The sequence below is a fragment of the Pseudophryne corroboree genome, chromosome 5 (assembly GCF_028390025.1).
Source record: "Pseudophryne corroboree isolate aPseCor3 chromosome 5, aPseCor3.hap2, whole genome shotgun sequence".
NCBI lineage: Eukaryota > Metazoa > Chordata > Amphibia > Anura > Myobatrachidae > Pseudophryne > Pseudophryne corroboree.
In genome coordinates, this window is record NC_086448.1 from 442,261,391 (window position 1) to 442,285,356 (window position 23,966).

General features: G+C 46.2%; 1 protein-coding gene across 8 annotated transcripts in view; it reads left to right on the forward strand.

Moving 5' to 3' along the window:
• The window catches only part of LOC134927840 (uncharacterized), a 298,227-nt gene that overhangs the window by 68,190 nt on the left and 206,071 nt on the right, over positions 1-23,966 (forward strand). The window lies entirely within an intron of this gene.

Sequence of the window (23,966 nt, forward strand, 5' to 3'; positions counted from 1 at the left end):
CTTCGCAAACAAGTACATAAAATAAATAAATATATATTTTATTCATAACTATAAATCACATTTGACTTTTTTTTTTTTTTTTTGCATTTATGAGAATAAACCTTAAAAATATAGTTCATCAATCAGTTACGCCAATATATATAATCAAATTAGGTTCAGTTCCGTTAGTTACTGATGCCCATTTTTATCATAGGGATGGTAATTGTTGTCCAGTCAGTGACTCAGTCTATTGTGTGTGCAGTTTCCAAGCTCCTTTGACAATATAGCTGGTTGTGATTGAGGTGTATTTGTAACAAGGACTGTTAGGACTAGAGTAATGGGGGGATATACAATTGTGTAGTTTTTTCCACACTTTTTCGACACAGGGTATTCAATTGTGGGTCTTTGAATCCATTTTCACCCATGCCGGCATTGGCGAAAATTGTGCCAAAAACGGGCGAAAATACGCGAATTCGCCAAAACACGTGTATTGCAAAAAAATGGCACGGGCATTGAATAGGTCGAATTTTAATTCGACCTAAAAACAGGCATATTTTCTCATGTCCTAGAAGATGCTGGGGACTCTGTAAGGACCATGGGGTATAGACGGGCTCCGCAGGAGACATGGGCACTCTAAAGACTTTAGGATAGAATGGGTGTTCACTGGCTCCTCCCTCTATGCCCCTCCTCCAGACCTCTGTTAGATCCTGTGCCCAGAGGCGACTGGATGCACTGCAGGGGAACTCTCCTGAGTTTCTCTGAAAAAGACTTGTTAGGTTTTTTTATTTTCAAGGAGCACTGCTGGCAACAGGCTCCCTGCATCGTGGGACTGAGGGGAGAGAAGCAGACCTACTTAAATGATAGGCTCTGCTTCTTAGGCTACTGGACACCATTAGCTCCAGAGGAAGTTGGAACACAGGTCTCACCCTCGCTGTTCGTCCCGGAGCCGCGCCGCCGTCCTCCTCACAGAGCCGGAAGATAGAAGCCGGGTGAGTGAGTAGAAAGTAGACTTCAAAGGCGGCAGAAGACTTCATGATCTTCACTGAGGTAACGCTGCGCGCCATTGCTCCCACACAGATCACACACAACAGGCACTGTACGGGTGCAGGGCGCAGGGGGGGCGCCCTGGGCAGCATTATTAACCTCAAGGGACACTGGCATATAAAATAGATACTGCAGAGGCAGTATATAGATAAATCCCCGCCAGTATAAATAATTTGAGCAGGACCGAAGCCCGCTGGTGAGGGGGCGGGGCTTGATCCTTCCAGCACTAACCAGCGCCATTTTCTCCACAGCACACTGCAGAAGCTGGCTCCCCGGACTCTCTCCTGCTGTACACGGTTACAGAAGGCATAAAAGAGGGAGGGGGGGGGGGGGGCACATGTAATTGTCGCAGTGAAGTGTATTTATAGATATATACAGATGTGTCCACTTATTTGCTTTTTTACAAATTTGGCACAACATGCAAAACACAGCTTAGCTGTTTATCACGAGTAGCGAGTGGATGAATTTAAAAAATGTTGTTTGCCATAATAGAATATGTGTAAAGTAACATATTAAAGAAGCAAATTAAGAAAAATCACAAGGCATGGCTAAATCTCAGAGTCTAAGGCATGCAAAACTGTGCCATACATGGCGGGATATAGCAAAGATGTATGTGGACACATCTGTATATATATCACAATTAAAGCGCTGTACTACTGGGATTTTATTCCAGTCCGGTGGCGCTGGGTGTGTGCTGGCATACTCTCTCTATGTCTCTCCAAAGGGCCTTATTGGGGAAACTGTCTCTATATAGATATATCCCAGTGTGTGTGGGGGTGTCGGTACGTGTGTCGGCATGTCTGAAGCGGAGGGCTCGTCTAGGGAGGAGGTGGAGCAGATTGTGGTGTCTTCGTCGGCGCCGCCGACATCTGATTGGTTGGATATGTGGAATGTTTTAAATGCAAATGTGACTTTATTACATAAAAAATTGGACAATGCAGAGTTCAGGGAAATAGCAGGGAGTCAATTCATGGCTTTGACTATGTCACAAGGCCCTACGGGGTTGCAGAAACGTCCCCTTTCCCAGGTAGCAGACACTGATACCGACACGGATTCTGACTCCAGTGTCGACTACGATGATGCAAGGTTACACCCAAGGGTGGCTCAAAGTATTCATTATATGATTATTGCAATAAAAGATGTTTTGCATATCAGATGACCCCTCTGTCCCTGACACGAGGGTACACATGTTTCAGGAGAAGAAACCTGAGGTAACATATCCCCCATCTCATGAGCGGAACGCATTATTTGAAAAAAAGCTTGGGAAACTCCAGACAAGACTGCAGATTCCCAAAAGAATTCTTTTGGCATGTCCTTTCCCTGCACAGGACAAGGTACGGTGGGAATCCTCGCCCAGGGTGGACAAGGCTTTAACGCGCTTATCCAAGAAGGTGGCGCTACCGTCTCCAATACACATACGGGTGCTTTGCTCAGACCGGCAATAGCATCGGCTTGGGTTTGTAGCGCGGTAGATACCCTAGAAAGGGATACCATTTTGTTGACCTTTGGTCACATCAAAGACGCAGTCTTATATATGAGAGACGCTCAGAGGTGTCTGGCTACTAGGTTCAAAGGCCAACGCCATGCCGATCTCGGCTAGGCGAGCACTGTGGACCCACCAATGGACGTGTGATGCTGACTCAAAGAGGCATATGGAAGTTTTACCTTACAAGGGTGAGGTTGTATTTGGGGAAGGTCTCGCGGACCTGGTTTCCACAGATACCGCGGGTAAATCTACTTTTTTGCCTTATGTTCCCCCACAGCAAAAGAAAACACCACAATATCAGATATGCAGTCCTTTCGGCCGCGTAAGTCCAGAAGAGGTCAGGGCTCTTCCTTCCTCGCCAGAGGTGAGGGTAGAGGGAATAAAATGCCTTCTACGGCCAGTTCCCAGGAACAGAAGTTCTCCCCGGCTTCTACTAAATCCACCGCATGACGCTGGGGCTCCACTGAGGGAGTCCGCACCGGTGGGGGCACGTCTTCGACTCTTCAGCCACGTCTGGGGTCAGTCTGACGTGGATCCTTGGGCGATGGAAATATTATCCCAAGGCTACAAGCTGAAATTCGAAGACGTGCCTCCTTGCCGATTCTTCAAATTGGTTTTACCAGCTTCTCCCCCAGAGAGGGAGATAGTTTTAGCGGCAATTCAAAAGCTGTGTCAACAGCAAGTGATTATCAAGGTTCCCCTAATACATCAGGGAAAAGGGTACTATTCAACCCTATTTGTGGTCCCGAAACCGGATGGCTCGGTCAGACCCTTTCTAAATTTAAAATCCCTGAACCTGTACTTAAAAAGGTTCAAGATGTAATCGCTCAGGGCAGTTATCTCCAGCCTGGAAGGGGGGGATTTTATGGTGTCACTAGACATAAAAGATGCATACCTTCACGTACCCAGATATCCTCCTCATCAGGCATACCTGAGATTCGCTGTACAGGACGGTCATTACCAGTTTCAGACGTTGCCGTTTGGGCTTTCCTCGGCCCGAGTGTGTTCACCAAGGTATTGGCGGAAATGATGGTGCTTCTGCGCAGGCAAGGAGTCACAATTATCCCGTACTTGGACGATCTGATAAAAGCGAGATCAAAGGAGCAGTTGCAGAAAAGCGTGTCGCTCTCCCTGAGAGCACTACAGCAACATGGCTGGATTCTAAATCTACCAAAGTCACAGTTGGTTCCAACGACTCAGCTGTCTTTCTTAGGCATGATTCTGGACAGAACAAGTGTTTTTCTCCCGATGGAAAAAGCCCAGAAACTTCAGTACATGGTCAGAGACCTGTTAAAACCGAAAAGTGTCAGTCCATCAATGCACTCAAGTACTGGGGAAAATGGTGGCGACCTACGAGGCCATCCCCTTCGGCAGGTTTCATGCGAGGACTGTTCAGTGGGACCTTCTGGACAAGTGCTCCTGGTCCCACCTTCAAATTCCTCAGAAAATAACCCTGTCCCCCAGGGCCAGGGTGTCGCTCTTGTGGTGGCTGCAGAGTGCTCACCTTCTAGAGGGTCGCAGGTTCGGCATTCAGTACTGGGTTCTGGTGACCACAGACGCGAGCCTCCGAGGATGGGAAGCAGTCACACAAGGAAGGAATTTTCAGGGACTGTGGTCAAGCCAGGAGGCTAGCCTACACATCAACATACTGGAATTGAGGGCCATATACAACGGCCTACGACAAGCGTAGAATATTCTTCGACCTACCGGTTCTGATTCAATCAGACAACGTCACAGCCGTGGCTCATGTAAACCGCCAAGGTGGGACAAGGAGCAGAGTGGCAATGGCGGAAGCCACCAGGATTTTGCGCTGGGCAGAAAATCACGTAAGCGCTCTGTCAGCAGTATTCATTCCGGGAGTGGACAACTGGGAAGCAGACTTCATCAAGCAGTTTTTGCAGAAATAACAAGTCTTTGGGGTCTTTCTCAAAAAAACATGATGGCGTCACTCCTCAACCGGAAGCTTCGGAGGTATTGTGCCAGGTCAAGGGACCCTCAGGCAGTAGCGGTGGGCACCCTGGTGACACCATGGGTGTTCCAGTCGGTCCATGTGTTCCCTCCTCTTCCTTTCATCTCAAAAATATTGAGAATCATAAGACGAAAAAGAGTTCAGACAATACTCATTGTTCCATATTGGCCTCGAAGGGCCTGGTATTCAGATCTTTAGGAACTGCTCACAGAAGATCCTTGGCCTCTTCCTCTCAGGGGGGACCTGTTGCAGCAGGGGCCCTGCGTGTTCCAAGACTTACCGCGGTTACGTTTGACGGCATGGCAGTTGAACACCGAATCCTCGCTGGGAAGGGTATCCCGTAAGAAGTCATCCCTTCTCTGATAAAGGCTAGGAAGGAGGTGACGGTGAAACATCACCGTATCTGGAGGAAGTATGTTTCTTGCTCCTACAGAAGATTTCCATTTGTGCCGGTTTCTCCACTTTCTACAGACAGGAGTGGATATGGGCCTAAAGTTAGGGCCGCAATCTGTACCTTAATGGAGCCTATCTATATTCTTCCAGAAAGAATTGGCTTCTCTCCCAGAAGTCCAGACTTTTGTAAAGGGGGTGCTACACATCCAGCCCCCTTTTGTGCCCCCAGCGGCACCATGGGACCTTAACGGGGAGTTACGGTTCCTAAAATCTCACTGGTTTGAGCCTCTTCAAACTGTTGAATTAAAGTTTCTCACTTGGAAGGTGGTCATGTTGTTGGCCTTGGCATCTGCAAGGTGGGTGTCCGAATTGGCGGCCTTGACTCATAAGAGCCCCTATCTCATTTTCCATGTGGATAGAGCAGAGTTGAGGACTCGTCCTCAATTTTTACCTAAGGTGGTGTCATCGTTTCATATGAACCAACCTAATGTGGTGCCTGTGGCCACGGGAGACTTGGAGGATTCCAAATCCCTTGGTGTAGTCGGGGCCTTAAGAATTTACATAGTCAGGATGGCTTGGATTAGGAAAACAGAAGCTCTGTTTGTCCTGTATGGGGCCAACAAGGTTGGCGCTCCTGCTTCTAAGCAGAATCTTGCTCGCTGGATCTGTAATACTATTCTGCAGGCTCATTCTACGGCTGGATTGCCGGTACTAAATTCGGTCAAGGCCCATTCCACTAGGAAGGTGGGCTCTTCTTGGGCGGCTGCCCGAGGTGTCTCGGCTTTACAGCTTTGCCGAGCGGCTACTCGGTCGGGTTCAAACACTTTTGCAAAATTCTACAAGTTTGATACCCTGGCTGATGAGGACCTCATGTTTGCTCAATCGGTGCTGCAGAGTCATCCACACTCTCCCGCCCGGTTTGGAGCTTTGGTATAATCCCCATGGTCCTTACGGAGTCCCCAGCATCCTCTACGGACTAGGAGAAAAAGATTTACCGGTAGGTTTAAAATCTTATTTTTGTATTTTTTTTTTTTACATTTGTGTATACTTAAGAATTTTTTTCTAATAAACTGACAACTACAACAAAAAACAAATAAACCACAAAATGCTATCTTAGAAACAATTACTTTTGTATATAAGAAATACACAGTAAGTGTGTGATTGAACAATCATTCAGCAACAAAACATGTAATGGGCAATCTAACACCCAAGGACATGCTTGTTCAACAAAAAATATGGTCTTAGTGCAATGAATAGAAATAGGCAATAGCACTCAATGTACTGCATACATAGGTACTAAAAAATAAAATAGGGGAAAAAGATTAAAATAGGAAAAGAGAGAAGAAAAAAAAAAGTTTAGGCCTTATCACATCTGATCCTTTCAAATAATTAATCACCGGCATATAATTGCTATGTCTTACACCTTCCTGACTAGTCTCGAACAGCACCATCTATCCCAGGCTTGGCCAACCAGTGGCTCTCCAGCTGTTGTGAAACTAATATTCCCAGCATGCCCTGCAACAGTTTTGCGATTAGGGAATGCTGAACCTGTGGCAGTGCATGCTGGGATGTGTAGTTTCACAACAGCTGGAGAGCCACAGGTTGGCCAGGTCTGATCTATCCCATTTACCATGGAACTTAGAGAGAGTTTAGAGCATGAGTCTTCAACCTGTGGCCCTCCAGCTGCTGTGATACTACACATCCCAGCATGCCCTGCCACAGTTTTGCTATTAAGGTTTTCTAAAACTGAGACAGGGCATGCTGGGATGTGTAGTTCTACAGCAGCTGGAGTGCTGCAGGTTGAATACCCAAACTTTAGAGCCTTGAACATGTGCTTTTCTTGCCATGCTACATCCTTCACCAGATCTCTCCATTTATATATATTGGGACATTCGACGGAAATCCAAATTCTTGCTATAATAACTTTGGCTAATGTAGTAAGGCACAAGACATATCTATCAATTGTCAAAGAATGTGTATCTTCAAGGTCTAAAGCAAATAGATACATTTTTGGACTCAGACTAGGAAGCGAAGGAGCCGTTAACACCTCTTTCCAGAATGCCTCCCAAAATGAGACCACTAATGGGCAGTCCCATATTATATGCCAAAAGCCAGCGTTCTCCATTTGACACTTAGAAATAACTCTGCGTTTCCTAAGTCCATCCCACTCTAAGGATAAAGGTGTATGATATACTCTATGCAAAACATACAAAATTGTTTGTTGATACAGGGAGTGGTATACTTTATAGACCCTAAGATTTGAAGCCAATGCTCATTAGATATAGGGCCCATATCATTTTCCCATTTCAGTTTAAGGGTGTTTAACTGGGTTGGGAGTAGTTTAGTATTAAGTGTAGCATAGACACAATATTCTTGCACCTTAGCTTAATAGGTGAAGCTGACATCACCCGGATAGTCTGAGAAAACTGTGCCTGCACTGCATGATGCAGTTGTAAATATCTAAAGAAAACTTAATTAAAAATATTGAATTCATTCTGCAACTGTTGAAAGGAACTAGACTCATTCACTGTATAATTGACTAGTGTAGTAACACCTTTTCTCTAGCATCCATAAAGGATATTGGGAGAATTTAGTACGATGGAGGTATATTTTCTTCACTGGGTGTGTTGGCTCCTCCCCTCTGTACCCTCCCACAGGCAGTTTAGAAAAAAGTGCCTTCAGGAGAGGATGCACATCTCTGCAGCTCCAGAGACTTTTCTTCAAATTCTTTTAAACTTTTATTATTTTTAGTATGCTGTGTGGGCAACAGCATACCTGCACCGTGGGAGTCCCCCGGTTCAAAGTGCAGCTGACCACGTGTGCGGCGTAATTCAAATTCTGCAGACTGTGGTAAGTTCATCTCTACACTCAGGAGTGATTGTGCTAGTTCCTCAGTCCCAACGGGACAGAGGCTGCTACTCGACCCTGTTCCTCGTTTCAAAAGCAATGAAGTCACCCCGGCCTTTTATCAACCTGAAATCTTTGTATGTGAAAGTTACCAAGTTTCACATGGAAACGTTGCAATCCATAGTTCTAGCCATGGAACCTGGGGACTTCATGGTTTCCCTGGATATACAGGATGCATATCTGCATATTCCTATTGCTCCTTCGCATCATCAGTTCCTGCGATTTGCTATGTGCAACCAACATTATGAATTCCAGGCTCTGCCATTTGGCCTTGCTACGGCACCCTGATTTTTTATTTTTTGTTACTTTTTAAACAAAAGTCATGGCAGCATATGTCCGTCGCCAAGATCTCTGGATTCTTCCGTACCTGGACGATTTTCCGTTTCTGGTGAACTTACACAACATCCTCCTCAGTCATCACCAACTCAGTGGCCTTCCTGCAACATCACGGCTGGATGCTAAATTGTATTAAATCCTCCCTTACTCCGTCATGAAGGATGGTACATCTGGGAGCATTTCTAAACACTTAGTCAACGACTGATATCACCGGACAAGCTTTTCAAACTACAGAGCAAGATATGACACTACACAGTCTTCGAGTATCTGCATTCAGCAATGCAAATTCTCAGACTGCTGGTGTCAACATTCGACATGGTCGAGTTCGCTCAGTTTCACTCTCGTCCTCTGCAAAGACTGATTCTTTCCAGGTGGAACCGCCAACCTCATCGCATCAGATCACAAATTATTTCCCTGATGCCAGAGGTTCGTTGTCACTGACCTGGTGACTTAGGACCAGCAACTGAACAGGGGACGTCCCTTCTGGGTCCTTCTCATGACAGATGCCAGTCTTCGCAGTTTGGGAGCGGTGACCGAACAGCACTCGTTTCAGGGACGTTGTACCCGGGAGGAAACTTACTGGCCAATTAATGTGTTGGAGTTGAGCGCAGTGTTCAATACGATGACCTTACAAGACAGACCAGTTCAGGTCCAGTCAGACAATGCCACCACTGTGGCTTATATCAATCATCAGGGCAGCACTTGCTGCAAGGTGGGGATGCAAGTCCAAAATGATCAGATGGGCCAAACGGCATCTACCGGCTATATCTGCGGTATTCATTCCGCTCATACTCAACTGGGAAGCAGATATCCTCAGTCGTAAGGTTGTTCACACCGGAGAGTGGGCTTTTCACACAGAGGTCTTTCAACTTCTGGTGGACAGATGGGGCCTACCAGACGTTTATCTCATGGCCTCTCGCCACAATCACAAGGTTCAAGTCTTCGGATCACAAACCAGGGATTCTCAAGTTGCATTCGCAGACACATTGTCAGCCCCGTGGACCTTTCGTATACCTTACATCTTCCTTCCGGTAACACTTCTACCTCGGGTCCTTCGGAAGTTCAAACAAGGAGGAGGAAACCTCATACTGGTAGCCCCCGGCGTGGCCCACACAGCATTGGTTCTGCGATCTCCAGGCCTCTCAGTGGAGTTTCCCCTTAGAGAAATTCTCGTCAATGAAGAAGTCTATCAGGGCCCATGTCTCCTTCTGGACCTGGCCCGGCTGTCTTTGACGGTGTGGCTCTTGAATCATTGATCCTATAGGTAAAGGGATTTTCAGAGGCCGTGATTCAAACTGTTTAAGGCCAGTAACCCTGTCTCAGCATGAATCTACTATGGAGTATGACACACTTCATGTGGTGCACTGCCAAGCATTATGATGCCACTACATTTCTAACCTCCAGATTCCTTGCATTTCTTCAGAGGTTTGGATCTAGGCCTTCGTCTTGCTTTTCTCAAAGTAGACATTTCTGCTTTGTCGATTTGGTTCCAACACAGGATTGCCTCATTACCTAATGTACACACATTCCTTCAAGGTGTCATTCGTATTCAACCTCCCTATGTACCTCCAGCGGCTCAATGGGATCTGTCTGTGTTGTTGAACACTCTTCAAGAGGCCCCCTTTGAACCTTTGGAGTCAGTGGATCTCAAATGGCTGGCAGCCAAAACACTCTCTTTGGTTGCTATTGCTTCAACTAGAAGGGTATCTGACTTGGGAGCCCTCTCCTGTCATCACCCCTTCCTGATTTTTCACCAAGATTGGGTGGTTCTCCGAACCAGACCTGGTTACCTCCCTAAAGTGGTTACTTCTTTTCACCTTAAACAAGAGATGTGGTTCCAGCCTTTGCCTCACGAGACTTGTCGGCAAAAGAACGTTCTTTGGATGTGGTCCAGGCTCTACATATCTTTCTGGAACATGCTGGCTCTATCAGACGTTCGGATGCCCTCCTCATTCGTTTTTGATTTCACAAGCGTGGCTGGCCTGCTCATAAGACACTGGCCAGATTGCACATGCTTACACTCAAGCTGACCTTCCAGTACCTGTTTCGATTTCGGCCCATTCTACTCTGTAGGACCTTCATGGGCGGAACGCCGTGGGGTGTCCGCCGAACAGTTGTGCAAGGCGGTTACATGGTCTTCAGTCCACACACTTCTTAGGTTTTATGCCTTTGATACATTCGCTTCCCAGGATGCTTCCTTTGGATGCCCGATTCTCTTATCCTCCTTGGCGTGTCCCCACCCTTGAAGTACTGCTTTATTACATCTACGATGTTCCCTGTGGAAACTTATGTACCCTGCTGAAGAAAGGAAGCGTTATGGTAGACTTACCTTTTGTTAACTCTTTCTACAAAGTATATAGGGTCCACATGGCACCCACCCTGATGCACCGGTTCTTTTTGGGTTTTTGCAGCATTGTCCTCTAGTTGCTTTCTCCTGTCGGTGAGAATGTGTTCTGTGCCTAACATCATCATCTCCTTTCTGCTTCCTGCATTGAGTTGGTTAACTAAACTGATGGCCTGTGCCTGGAGGCGGGATTATGGAAGCTGAGTATTTTGGGATACGCTTGAAAAGCTTTAACTGTTTGGTGCCCAGATGCCTCATCCACAACAACTTCCAATGTTCCATGTGGACTCTATGTACTTTAAAGATAGAGTTAACAAAGGCAAGTCTACCATAACTCTCTCCTTTTTTTCAAACTAAAATACATTCTTTCCAAGGCCAGGCCATTAGAGGAAATTTTGTTTTTTCTCCCTGCTAGTTGCCTTAGGGCCAAGGTACCTCTGTTTTGTTCCCTAGGTCCCTATGGGAAGGCAAGGGTTCAAACTGCTACTTTTGGTGAGATATAGCGGTTGACAGGGTTGGGCAATTTGAAAACCAGCTCCCATTCCTTCTGACAGACAGCATGATTGGATTGAAGCTTGTCCTTGTTTTCCTGTGAGGGCCCATCTGCTTGTCTCCCTCTGCATGCATTCTAAAGTAGCTGTCATAATGTCCTCTTTAAATGGATTTTTCACTACAATAACAAAAAGCATTTTTGTTCCTGAAATGGGCCATAAATACCTTTTTTCCACACGCCAAACCTGGAACAGCAGAGAGGTTTGGGGTTTTTACTCAAATATTTTTGTTCAGAAAACTGTTTCGTTTTGACAGTGTGAATTTGAAATCCCTAGATGTACTGTTGTGTGTACGTGTTTAAGATTAAATTGTTGCATTCTTAATTAGCATGGTTGAGTTCATTATGTCAAAGGACAATATACTTTTGTGTTCCACTCTGGAAAGTACACTTGTGAAAGCTTCACCATTTAATACCATCCAAATTGGGCCCTATAATTCGGCCTGCCTACAGGCCGTAGAATTCCCAAAAATAATTGCAGTTATGGCTGCTCTTTCCAGATCCAGGTATTGACTCTCCTCCCTTGGACAATCTTCTTATAAAGGGAAATTACCTGTTTTTTTCTGCTATAGAGACAGCCTGTATGTTGGAAGCAAATGGTTGGATTCTCTATATCAAGACCTCCAACTTGACTCTTTATCAGTAGATAATATTACTGGGCCTTCTGTTTGACTCTAAAAAGCAGTGTGTGCTTAACTGAAGTTATTTGGTCGATTCACCTTTTATCGAATGGTCCTAAGGAAGATGATGCCCACTTCTGAGACGGTGCAATTTTTCTCCTTCGTCCCAGAGGATGCTGGGGACTCCAAAAAGACCATGGGGTATAGACGGGACCCGCAGGAGACATGGGCACTTTAAGACTTTAATGGGCGTGAACTGGCTCCTCCCTCTATGCCCCTCCTCCAGACCTCGGTTAGAGTCTCTGCCCAGACGAGACTTGGTGCACACTAGGGGAGCTCTACTGAGTTTCTCTAAAGACTTTTGGTAGGTTTATTTTCAGGGAGCACTGTTGGCAACAGGCTCCCTGCTTTGTGGGACTGAGGGGAGAGAAGCAGACCTACTTCTGTGAGTTCAAAGGCTCTGCTTCTTAGGCTACTGGACACCATTAGCTCCAGAGGGTCTGATCACTTGGTGCGCCTAGCTGCTCGTTCCCGGAGCCGCGCCGCCGTCCCCCTCACAGAGCCTAATGAGAGAAGCCGGGTGAGTAGTAGAAGCAAGAAGACTTCAGATCTTCCTGAGGTACCGCGCAGCGCACCATTGCTCACTCACGCAAGCGGCTCTATATGGGTGCAGGGGGGGGTGCCCTGGGCAGCAATGTATCCTCATTTGAGACTGGCATGAAAGTATACATTGCATAGGCTGTTCAGGATTGTCACTACGTTGCCCCGTTTAGTCTTTCCATGGCCCCGAGGATTTTCACCAAAGTAATGGCAGAAATGATGGTGTTCCTGCGCAATCACTGCACTCGATTACTGGGGAAAATGGTGGCGGCTTACGAGGCCATTCCGTTTGGCAGATTCCATGCAAGAACTTTTCAGTGGGACCTGCTGGACAAGTGGTCCGAGTCCCATCTGCACATGCACCGGAAGATAAGCCTGTCACCCAGGGCCAGGGTTTCTCTCCTGTGGTGGCTCCAAAGTTCTCACCTTCTAGAGGGTCGCAGGTTCGGGATCCAGGATTGTGTTCTGGTCACCACGGACGCGAGTCTTCGAGGTTGGGGAGCAGTCACACAAGGGCAAAATTTCCGGGGGAAATGGTCAAGCCAGGAAGCTTGTCTGCACATAAACATGCAGGAGTTAAGGGCCATCTACAATGTGGCGCACGTAAACCGACAGGGCGGAACAAAGAACAGAGCGGCGATGGCGGAGGCCACCAAGTTTTTTCACTGGGCGGAAAAACATGCAAGCGCTCTGTTAGCGGTCTTCATTCCCAGAGTGGATAACTGGGAAGCAGACTTCCTCAGCAGACACTATCTCCATCCAGGAGAGTGGGGTCTTCATCAACAGGTCTTTGCAGATGTGACAAGTCGTTGGGGACTTCCTCAAATAGACATGATGACATCTCGCCTCAACAAGAAGCTTCAGGCATATTGTTCCAGGTCGAGGGACCCTCGAGCAATAGCAGTGGACGCACTGGTGACACCGTGGGTATTTCAGTCGGTCTACGTGTTCCCTGCACTTCCACTCATCCCAAAGGTGATGAGGATCATAAGAACAACAAGGGTTCAGGCGATACTCGTTGTTCCAGATTGGCCACTGAGGGCGTGGTATCCGGATCTTCAGGAATTACTCACAGGAGATCCCTGGCCTCTTCCTCTGAGAGGGCCTTTTACAGCAGGGGCCGTGCGTGTTCCAGGACTTACCGCGGTTGCGTTTGACGACATGGCGGTTGAACGCCAAATCCTAGCTAGAAAGGGTATTCCCGGGGGAAGTCATCCCCACTCTACTTAAAGCTAGAAAGGAGGTAACGGCGAAGCATTTTCACCGTATTTGGAGAAAATGTGTCTTGGTGCGCATCCAAGAAGGCTCCTACGGAAGAATTTCAGCTGGGTCGTTTTCTCCACTTTTTGCAAGCAGGTGTGGGTGCGGGCCTGAAGTTAGGCTCCATTAAAGTGCAGGTTTCGGCCTTATCAATTTTCTTTCAAAGGGAATTGGCCTCACTTCCAGAAGTACAGACTTCTGTGAAGGGTGTGCTGCACATCCAACCTCCATTTGTGCCCCCAGTGGCACCGTGGGACCTTAACATGGTGTTACAGTTCCTTACGTCACATTGGTTTGAACCTTTTACAAAAGGTTGAGTTGAAATTTCTCACTTGGAAAGTGGTCATGCTATTGGCCTTGGTGTCTGCAAGGCGGGTGACCGAATTGGCGGCTTTGTCTCACAAAAGCCCCTATCTAATTTTCCATATGGATAGAGCGAAATTGAAGAGGATTCTGTTGTTTCTAAGTCAGGTGTCTGTAATATTGACTTGGTTAGTTTATTGGTGTTAATTTATCGCTCCTTGGATATTGAGGAGGCGCAGCAGGAGATGAAGCCGCAGGATTTGTTGTTTAAGGAGACAAAGAAGAAAGGTAAAATGTTCCCGTTGTCTCAAGCTCTTAAAGACGTGGTGTCGGAGGAATGGAAACATCCGGATAAGAGGGTATCGGTTCCACAAAGAATAGGAAAAATGTATCCGTTTCTTCAGGAGGATGTTGCTAAGTGGGAGGAATCTCCGAAAGTGGATGCAGCAGTGTCGAGGATTTCTAAAAACAAAAAACAAAACTGCTTTACCGTTAGAAGATGCTAATGTGTTCAAGGAGCCGATGGACAGACTGATAGACATAGGTTTAAAAAAGCAACCCTCTTTATTAGGGGCTGCCATGAAACCATCAGCAGTGATGGCAGTAACTAATGATAGATAAGGAAGTGGTCATGGAGGTTCCACCTGGTCAGGAAAACCAGGGGTGGTTTTCCAGGTTTTTTTGTCATAAAAAAAAAAGTTTCAGGTGGTTTCAGAACCATTCTAGATTTGACGTCTCAACAAGTTTGTAAAGCCAAAAAAGTTAAAAATGGAGTCCATAAAATTGATCCTGCCAGTTCTATGCCGAGGGATGTTTGACATCTATTGATCTGAAAGATACTGATCTCCATGTTCCCATCTTCAAAGGTCACCAAAAGTTCCTCAAGTTCCATATTCTAGGAAAGAGTTACCAGCTCAAAGCTCTTCCATTTGGATTAGCCAGTTTTCCAATGGCTTTTACAAAGGTCTTAGTAGTGGTCATCGCACATCTAAGGGAAAAGGGTGTCAGGATTTGGCTGTACTTAGACGATATTCTAATAGCGACAGATGGAGGCAAAGCAAAACACATTAGTGGCACTCCGATGCCTAAGGCAGCATGGTTGGCTGATGAACACCGAAAAAAGTCAGTTGACTCCCACGAGGCAAAGTATCATGGAGTTCAGATAGATACAAAATCCATGGTAGTGAAGTTAACTACTGCAAGGAAAGAAAAGCTGGAGAAACAGTTGCAGGGCATATTAAGGAAGCACAAGGTGACATCAGGAGACTGTCTCATGACGGCGGCGTTGGATACAGTTCCCTGGTCGAGGTTCCACGTGAGGAGGCTGGAGACATGTTTCTTGACCCAGTGGGACAGAAACAAAGTTTTGACACAGAAGATCGTGTTGTCGAAGAATGCAAAAATGGATCTAGAGTGGTGGCTGGACGATCAAAGGTTGGAAAGAGGGAAGTCCTTCTGTATGGTTCAGCAAATGATAGTCACTATGGATGCAAGCCAGTCAGGCTGGGGGAGCATTTTTGCGGTCAAGAACTGATTCAAGGAATTTGACCGTTAGATTTTCGGTCCGCTCACTCAAACATAAGAGAGATGAGCAGTCAGTATGGCATGCCAACGTTTCCAGAGTGTTCTGAGCAAAAAAGAGGTGATGATAAGGTCAGACAACAGAGTAGTACTGGCATATATAAACCATCAGGGAGGTACGAAGAGCATTCATATGATGGAAGAAGTCTGGTGTCTTCTACAATGGGCAGAACAAAATGTGTGGAGTATCACGGCAGTGTTCATAGCCGGCAAAGAAACAAATTGGCAGATTTTCTAAGCAGACACACAGTCCTCCCAGGAGAGTGGGAGTTGAGCGACACAGTTTTCAGTATGATAGTGGCAAAATGGGGACTCCTGCAAGTGTATCTAATGGCCACGGCCAGAAACGGAAACATGCCGGTCTTCTTTTCCAGGTCCCGGGAACCTCATGCGGCTCAAGTAGGTGCTCTCACGGCTACATGGGATATGTCTCTGCCGTATGTGTTTCCTCCATTTCCCCTCATTCCAAAGATTCTGAGGAAAAGACAAAACGAAAAGGTGACAGTGATGGCTATCTTGCCGTACTGGCCGAGGTGGGCCTGGTTCCCGCAAGTCCTGCGGCTGGCAGTAGGCAGGCCCTGGAAATTGCCAGCAGATCCCAACCTAGTGTCCCAGGGTCATGTGTATCAACCACAGCCCAAGTCATGGATTGAAGCAGCTAGGTTTCTCCAGTAAAGTAGTAACAACTCTGCTTAAGGCCAGGAAAGTTTCTACCTGAAAGACGTATTACAGGATTTGGAAAAAGTTTGTTTTCTGGTGCAAAGAAAGATACAGGAATGTGGATGAAATTCCTGTAATAATGATTTTTATTGCAGATGGGCCTGGAAGCAGGTATCTCGGTCAGCTCTCTGAAGGTTCAGATTTCAGCTATAGGGGCCATGTTGGATAGAGAGATCGTGGACGATAACTATGTAATGTGATTTGTACAGGCAGCAAAGAAAGTGAAGCCGGTGTTTCAAGCTCCTGTGGCAACATGAGATTTGAATCTGGTCCTGAATGTTCTGACTGATTCACCTTTTGAGCCTTTTAAAAGAGATTCCGTTCAAGTTTTTAACTTGGAAAGTGGTCTTTTTGGTGGCCATCACGTCACCAAGAAGATTTTCGGAATTGCAAGCTCTCTGGGTAGAGCAGCCGGATGGAGATATATATGGAGATATATATATGGAGATATATATATGGAGATATATATATGGAGATATATATATGGAGATATATATATGGAGATATATATATGGAGATATATATATGGAGATATATATATGGAGATATATATATGGAGATATATATATGGAGATATATATATAAAAAAAATTGGAAGATAAAGTAGTTCTGCGCACGAATCCGCAAAGTCCTTTCTAATTTTCATGTCAACCAAGAGATAGTCCTACCATCTTTTTTTTCCCGAGGCTGAAAGACGAAGAAAATTTTCATAAATTAGACCTAGTTAGAGCACTAAGGATCTATGTAGATTGATCAGCTACAGTTAGAAAGTCCAAACATTGCTTTGCGTTAATGGAAGGGAAGAACAAAGGAGAAGGTGCGTCTAAAGTGGCTATTGCAAGGTGGATTAAGTCTTTTATAATAGAAGCATATAAAATAAGAAAAGTGGATGCGCCCAAAGATTTGAAAGCGCATTTCTACCAAAGCAATGGTGGCCTCTTGGGCAGAGAAGAGATCTGCATCAATTCAGGAACTTTGTAAGGCTGCAGGTTGAACGTCCGTACATACTTTCGCGAAGCACTATAGAATTGACGTGCAGGCATTGGCGGATGCTGAATTTAGGTGATCGGACTAGAAAAAAAAAAAAAAAAGTATGTATATAAGTTGTATGGTTATCATTTAGCCCACCCAGTGCTGTAACTGCTTGGGTATGACCCAGAGGTGGTGCTGCCATGGGGGGTAAAGGAAATTACAGATTATTACCTGTTACTGTTTTCCTTTACTCTTCCATAGCAGCACATATATTCCCACCCAGAGGTTTTGCGTTTTTCTTTTTAATATTTGAATGTGTAACTATTATGGTTAGCTACATTAAGTTATACTTGAAGCTTGGGGAATGAAAGACTCTGAGGCTAGAGGGAGAGTGGCTTATATAGGGCTGGTGTCCTTTTTTTTTTTTTTTTTTTTTCCTGTCTTACCTATAGGAGGAATAACCCAGGGGTGGTGCTGCCTTGGAAGAGTAAAGGAAAATATATTAACAGGTGATAATCAGTCATTTCCCACTCTATGGGTATCGTGGACTGATAGTTGGCATGCCGACTGTCGGGACTTTAAGGAGGCGGGATTCCGGTGTTGTTGTGACACTGCGAGTTACGTTACTTTCTCCCAGAATGAGAAGCGAACGAGTTAAATAATTCTAGCAAATAGGGAACAAAAAAACTCAGCATTTTCTGTACAGCTGTACGTGCATTCCATCACCTCCAGAAGCCTTAAGGTGGGTTCACACTGATGGATATATCTGCTGATCAATTGATCGGCCGATATATCTATGGACGGATCGGACAATGTGCTGTGCATAGACACTGCCTGATCAGTCGGGGACTGACGTCACGAACTGGGCGGTCGTGTACACATGCCCGCCCAGTTCAGCTGTCAATCGCCGCCGGCCGCCGTAGCGTGTGTATGGGCGGCCGGCTGGTTGCCCGTACACACACAGCAATGCGCCAATATATTGGTAGATATATTGGCCGTCGGCTGTGCTGCGGGGCCGATGCGATATGTCTGTGAACGACACAGTTCAGACCTATCGCCCGTACACACTGGCCGACGGACCCGCGATATATCGGCTGTTCAATAGAACAGCCGAAATATCGGCCAGTGTGTACCCACCTTTAGATACTGAAAATGAAAAGACTGCCGCCTCAACCTCTAGTGTAAATTGAGCATCCAAACATTTTATAGCTTGCTGAGGCAGAGGTGGCAGTGCAAATTGTACCCTGTAGTTCTGAAGCTGTTCAGCAGAGTAGGAACCCCAGTGATGAGTAGTAGGCACTGAAAACCTCTGCAACATCTGGTACGGAATGGCATAACTGATCCTGGGAATTTTGCACACACTGAACATTATTACTAGCCTCTTCCCTAGCCAGGAATGCTAAATAACAACTCCCTCCCCCATTCCCCTGTCAAAAGATGACTGCGATATAAAATACTGATCCTCCAGTTGCCTGTTTTAGTCTCCTCTTTTTGATTAGCGTGATCTCAGAAATTCTCTGAATGAAGGAGCCTCCCTAATAAATGCCTTAAAGGCATCATGCCGGATTACAGGATCTAGATAAGGAATTATCAAACTGAAAACCCTCCCATGCAGCAATCAAATCCGATCCTGCCGCCATCAAAGTAAGCCAGAACGGATTAAGCTTCCACATGCGTGTACACCCTATTCTGAGATATTTTTAATACGAGGGAAATAGGGGAGTGATGAGAAATCCCTCTGGAAATGTAATCACGTCTAACCCATCAGGAGATGGATCCAGGGAGATTAAAGCTATGTCTGTGCGTGAAAATGTATGGAAGGAGGTAGAATGACATGAGTACTGTAACACAGGGTTACACTTTCTCCAAATATATCAATTATTCCAAGCTCTGTAATCAGTTGTACAAATGGAGTAGAGTATAAAGGCTGGGAGGTAGATATAGAACTTTCTCTCCATCGATCTAAGTACTGATCCATGACCTTAAAGTCCCCCATGCAAATTACAGGGGTAGCAGGAGATTGCTACAAATTTGTCAGCCTCACGGAGAACCCCATTAATATATAGGGGTAGGATATAAATGGTTAATATGTGAAGTGAGTTACGATTAACCTGGGCATGAAGAAAAACCCATCTACCATGAGTATCTACTGCACTGGACTCTAGGTGAAACTGCACAGAATTCCTAATAAGGACTGATACTCTAGCATTACTCGAACGTAGAATGATACATATGACCTATCCAGGGCTTTTTAAGAGCTAAAACTTTGCTTCCCAACAAATGGGTCTCTGACAAGCAGCTGGGATAGGACAAGGGACCACTTGACCTTGTCGTTCAGGCCTGTAACATTCCAGCCGAGCAGGCAGAGCCTCCCATCACAATCAGCCATGAGACTTTAGAAAAAATAGACATAACATCTAAGAGAGAACCCATATTGCCTAGTGAGATCAGTGACTGACCATTTCCAACACCAAGATGTGTAACAATATCTCATAATACACATAAAACAAAGGTCCTGACAATTAGAAACACATACAGTGGGGGATGCGGTTCATATCCCAGCAGTCGGGATCCTGTCAGTCAGTATGCAAACGCCGGAATCCCGAACGTTTAAAACGGAATGCGGAGACTATTCCCACTCGTGAGTGTCCACGACACCCATAGAGTGGGAATAGAACCTGCAAGGGGCTTCTTTGCGCTTGCCCCTCTGGCTTTCTAGCGGCCGGGATCCCGGCATCTGGATGCGAACCACCAGTCTCCAACCCCACAGTAGTATACATGGATGACCTGAAGGAAAAAAAAAAAAATTGTCCCCACCCTGTATAACCTTTAGAACCTAAGGCATACCTAGTACCCATACTGTAAACAACTTACACTAACAAAACATAATCCTAGGCTATAGGGAAGAAAAAAAACCATAGCTAAATTTAGCAAAAAGTAGCTCCCTAGAATGACGCGGAGATATAATTCCTCAGCGAAGGAACATGTGCTTAGGTAGTTTGAGAGTTGCAGTTACACTATGCCCAAGATCCCTAGTTCAGTTTCCATGCATTACATTTTTATAATTCCCCTCGGATAACATCAATCAAGTCGCATGTTTCTTTTTCATCCACCAGGGGTCACTGGAGTACTCTTGGGATATGGATGGCTTCCGCAGGAACAGGGCACTGAATAGTTAAATTTAGAACACTCCACCCCTCCATATCCCAGAGTACCTCAGTGTTTTTTCTGTGCTCGACGTAGCAAGCAGGCTTGTGTGGAGCTCAACCACACTTCTTTTGAATATATTTTTATATTTGATTTTTATTTTTCACTTTCTCCACACCCCTTCCAAAAGGCGAGGGTCCGGGATAGTGGAATCTGCTGCAAGCAGCTGTGGCGTGTCGGTCCTCACTACAGAGCACCCTCACAGCCAAGTGCAGACTACCTGCAGAAAAGGCTGGACGGAGCTTGCAGAGAAGCCCCGTCATAGCCCTCACCACAGGCGTCCAGGTATGTTGGGGAACGGGGCGGTCAGCTCACGCTGCCGCCCCGCTGTGTGGGGACACTGTTTCTGTGAAGATCCGCCCGCCGCTGATTGATGTCCCGCCGCTCAAAGCCGCGCCGGACGCGTGTTCTTTCATTCATAGAAGCCGCTTCACGGCTCTATGGAGCGCGCTCACCGGCTCCCCCTAGACGCGCCCCGGTGTTCCAGTACACGGAGCACGGTGGGGGGGTGGGGGGTGGGGGGGGGGGAGGGGAGTCTCACAGCACACGCAGCTGCACAGGGGGGAGGGGGGGGGAGGGGAGTCTCACAGCACACGCAGCTGCACAGGGGGGAGGGGGGGAGCAGCAGCAGTATATAGGCTGCATAAATTATACGAAAGCATAGGCTATTAAGCCTTTATTAACACTATCCCAGGTTATATATGTGTTTCACAAGATTTTAACCTGTACTGTGATTATACTGTAAGCATGGCATGGGCGCCATTTTAACCATGCTTCCTGTTCTTCCTGTTGTGATTCCAGAACATTCCTGTCCTACATCTCTACTCCACCGGAGGCGCAGGGGTGCTAGTGGGAATTTGGGATCACATTTCATAAGACTGGCCACGTGTACTGCACTTGGCCAGATATATATATCACACACACCTTAGTACTATTTTACTGAGTCGTGCAAGTTGTCAGTTTTTGTGTATTGTATTGTCTGTCTGCATGATGAGTAAGGCACCAGCAAAAGCAAAAAAGCAGTTTCACTGCAATGTCTGTAGCAGTGTGTTACCTAATGGATCTACCACATGTACAGTATGTTTTGTGAATTCAGCTACGAATACAATTTCTGCTCCGGTTTTAAAGCCGGTTTCCTCCCCGAACCCTCCATGGGAAATGCTAGCCAATGTAATGGCTGGGTTGCAATCAGAATTGGCCGCCGCTCGACAAGAGCGGGAAGCGGCAAGATCTGAGTCTTGGGTGAGACCGCCAGAACTACCGGAGGCGTCTCAGCCTTGCCAAAAGTCCAAATCCATTTTGGGTAGACAGGATAAATTTCATATGTCTTATGATTTACCAGTTTCTGATATGTTGCATTCTGATGATTCCATGCCAGACCTCACAATGCAAGATGAGGGTGAGGAGGGCGAAGTGGACCAGCAGTCAGATAGTGATGATCTTAACAGCCCAGGTATTGATAATCGCATCAGAGCGGTGTGTCAGTCTCTGAAGTTTACAGAAACTGAGGAGCCTCTGACAAATGATGAAGTCGTCTTTACTAAACAACAGAGATCTCCAATGTGTGTTCCTGTTTCGTAATCTCTTAATAAGGTGTTAGTAGAAACACGAAAGAATCCAGTTAACGGTTTTCTATACCTCGCAGATTTAAGTCTAGTTACCCGTTTCCAAAGTCAGTAACATGTACATGGGAGAATCTGCCAATGGTGGATTCATCTGTGTCAAAACTTACAAAGAAATTAACCATACCAGTACCAACTGCTACTACGCTTAAAGACCCTTCAGACCGTAAAATAGAAACTATGCTAAAGTCCATGTATATAGCAGCAGGAGTGCTGCTTAGACCTGGGTTGGTTGGAATTTGGGTCACTAAGGCGCTAATAGTATGGATAACAGAACTCAAGTCTGCCCTACATGACGATCACCTTATACTTCTCGCTGATCAAATCTGTGAAGCTGCTGGGTATCTATGTACAGCTTCTACTGACGTCTGTCAGCTCACTTCTCGTATTTCTTCGTCGCTAGTTACAGTACAACGAGCACTCTGGCTGCGTTCTTGGCAAGCGGAGGCAGAGGTCAAAAGAGGTATAGAGGCGTTGCCTTACGGTGGCGAGAAGTTGTTTGGTCCTGAATTGGACAAATGGATTTTGGAGGCCACGGGAGGAAAGTCTGTTTTCTTACCATTGCCTCCAACGGTACCAAGACGGAGATACTCTTGACCTGCGTTCAAATCCTTTAGACCTCAGCCCTTTCGCGGCCGTGGCAGAGGAACAGCCACGCCTGGTAGACGAGGTCGAGGACGTGGTTTCCAACAAACCAACACCAGTCGTCGGGACGCTAAGGTCACCGACAATCCAGTGGCATCTCGGATCTCCAATTGTGGGAGCACGCCTTCAGACGTTCCATTTGGCATGGTTCCAGACATCCACAGATGGGTGGATCCGCAATTTAGTGTTAAAAGGTTACAAAATAGAGTTCGACTGTCTCCCACCACTGCGTTTTTTCAAGACAGGACTGCCTCTGTCGGACAACAAAAGGGCGGTTTGCCATTCAGTCCCTGCTGGATTCAGCAATTTTGATTCCGGTCCCTGTACAACAACAAGGTCAGGGTTATTATTCTAGTCTTTTTGTGGTACCAAAGCGGGATGGCTCAGTCAGGCCAATATTGAACCTAAAGGGTCTCAATCGGTACGTCACTTACTACAGATTCAAGATGCAATCTCTGCTGTCAGTAATTGCAGGTTTAGAGCCACAGGAATTCATGATTGCGCTAGATCTCAAGGATTGCACATTCCGATTTGGCCACCTCATCAGAGGTTCTTGCGTTTTGCGATACGGAAGAACTATTACCAGTTTCAGTCTCTACCGTTTGGCCTCTCGTCAGCGCCTCTGGTATTCACCAAAGTGATGTCTGTGATGATAGCTTATCTCAGATCCCTGGGACTGATAATAGTTCCGTACTTGGACGATCTGGTCATCAAAGCTCCGTCTGAACAGATGCTCCTCCAACATGCGTTGCTAACGTACAATGTACTAGTTCAGCACGGTTGGATTGTCAACTTCAAGAAATCACATCTAATTCCGTCTCAACGACTTCAATTACTAGGTATGATTTTCGATACGATAAATCAAAAGAATTTACCTACCAGAACAGAAAGTACATATTATTCGTCGTCTGGTACAATTAGTGCTCAAGCCACGCACAGTCTCGGTACATTTGTGCATTCGCCTCTTAGGCACAATGGTGGTGGCTTTCGAAGCGCTTCAGTTCAGAAGATTTCACTCACGTCCTTTTCAACTGGATGTGTTCGCACAGTGGTCGGGCTCGCATCTGCAGATTCACCACAGGGTGAGGTTGTCGCCAGGGTGTATCTACTCTGGTGGCTTAAAGTACACAATCTAACCGCAGGGAAACGTTTTGGCGCCTGGAATTGGATAATTCTAACGACGGACGCGAGTCTCAGAGGTTGGGGAGCTGTAGTTCAAAATTGTCAGCTCCAGGGTCTCTGGGCGGATCACGAAAGATTGCGGTCTATAAATGTCCTGGAACTCCGGGCAATTTACAATGCGTTACGACAAGCAGTGCACATGCTTCGGTCTCAGACTGTCCAGGTGCAGTCGGACAACGCGACGGCGGTCGCGTACATCAACAAACAAGGAGGAACGAGAAGCCGCATGGCAATGCGGGAAGTAGC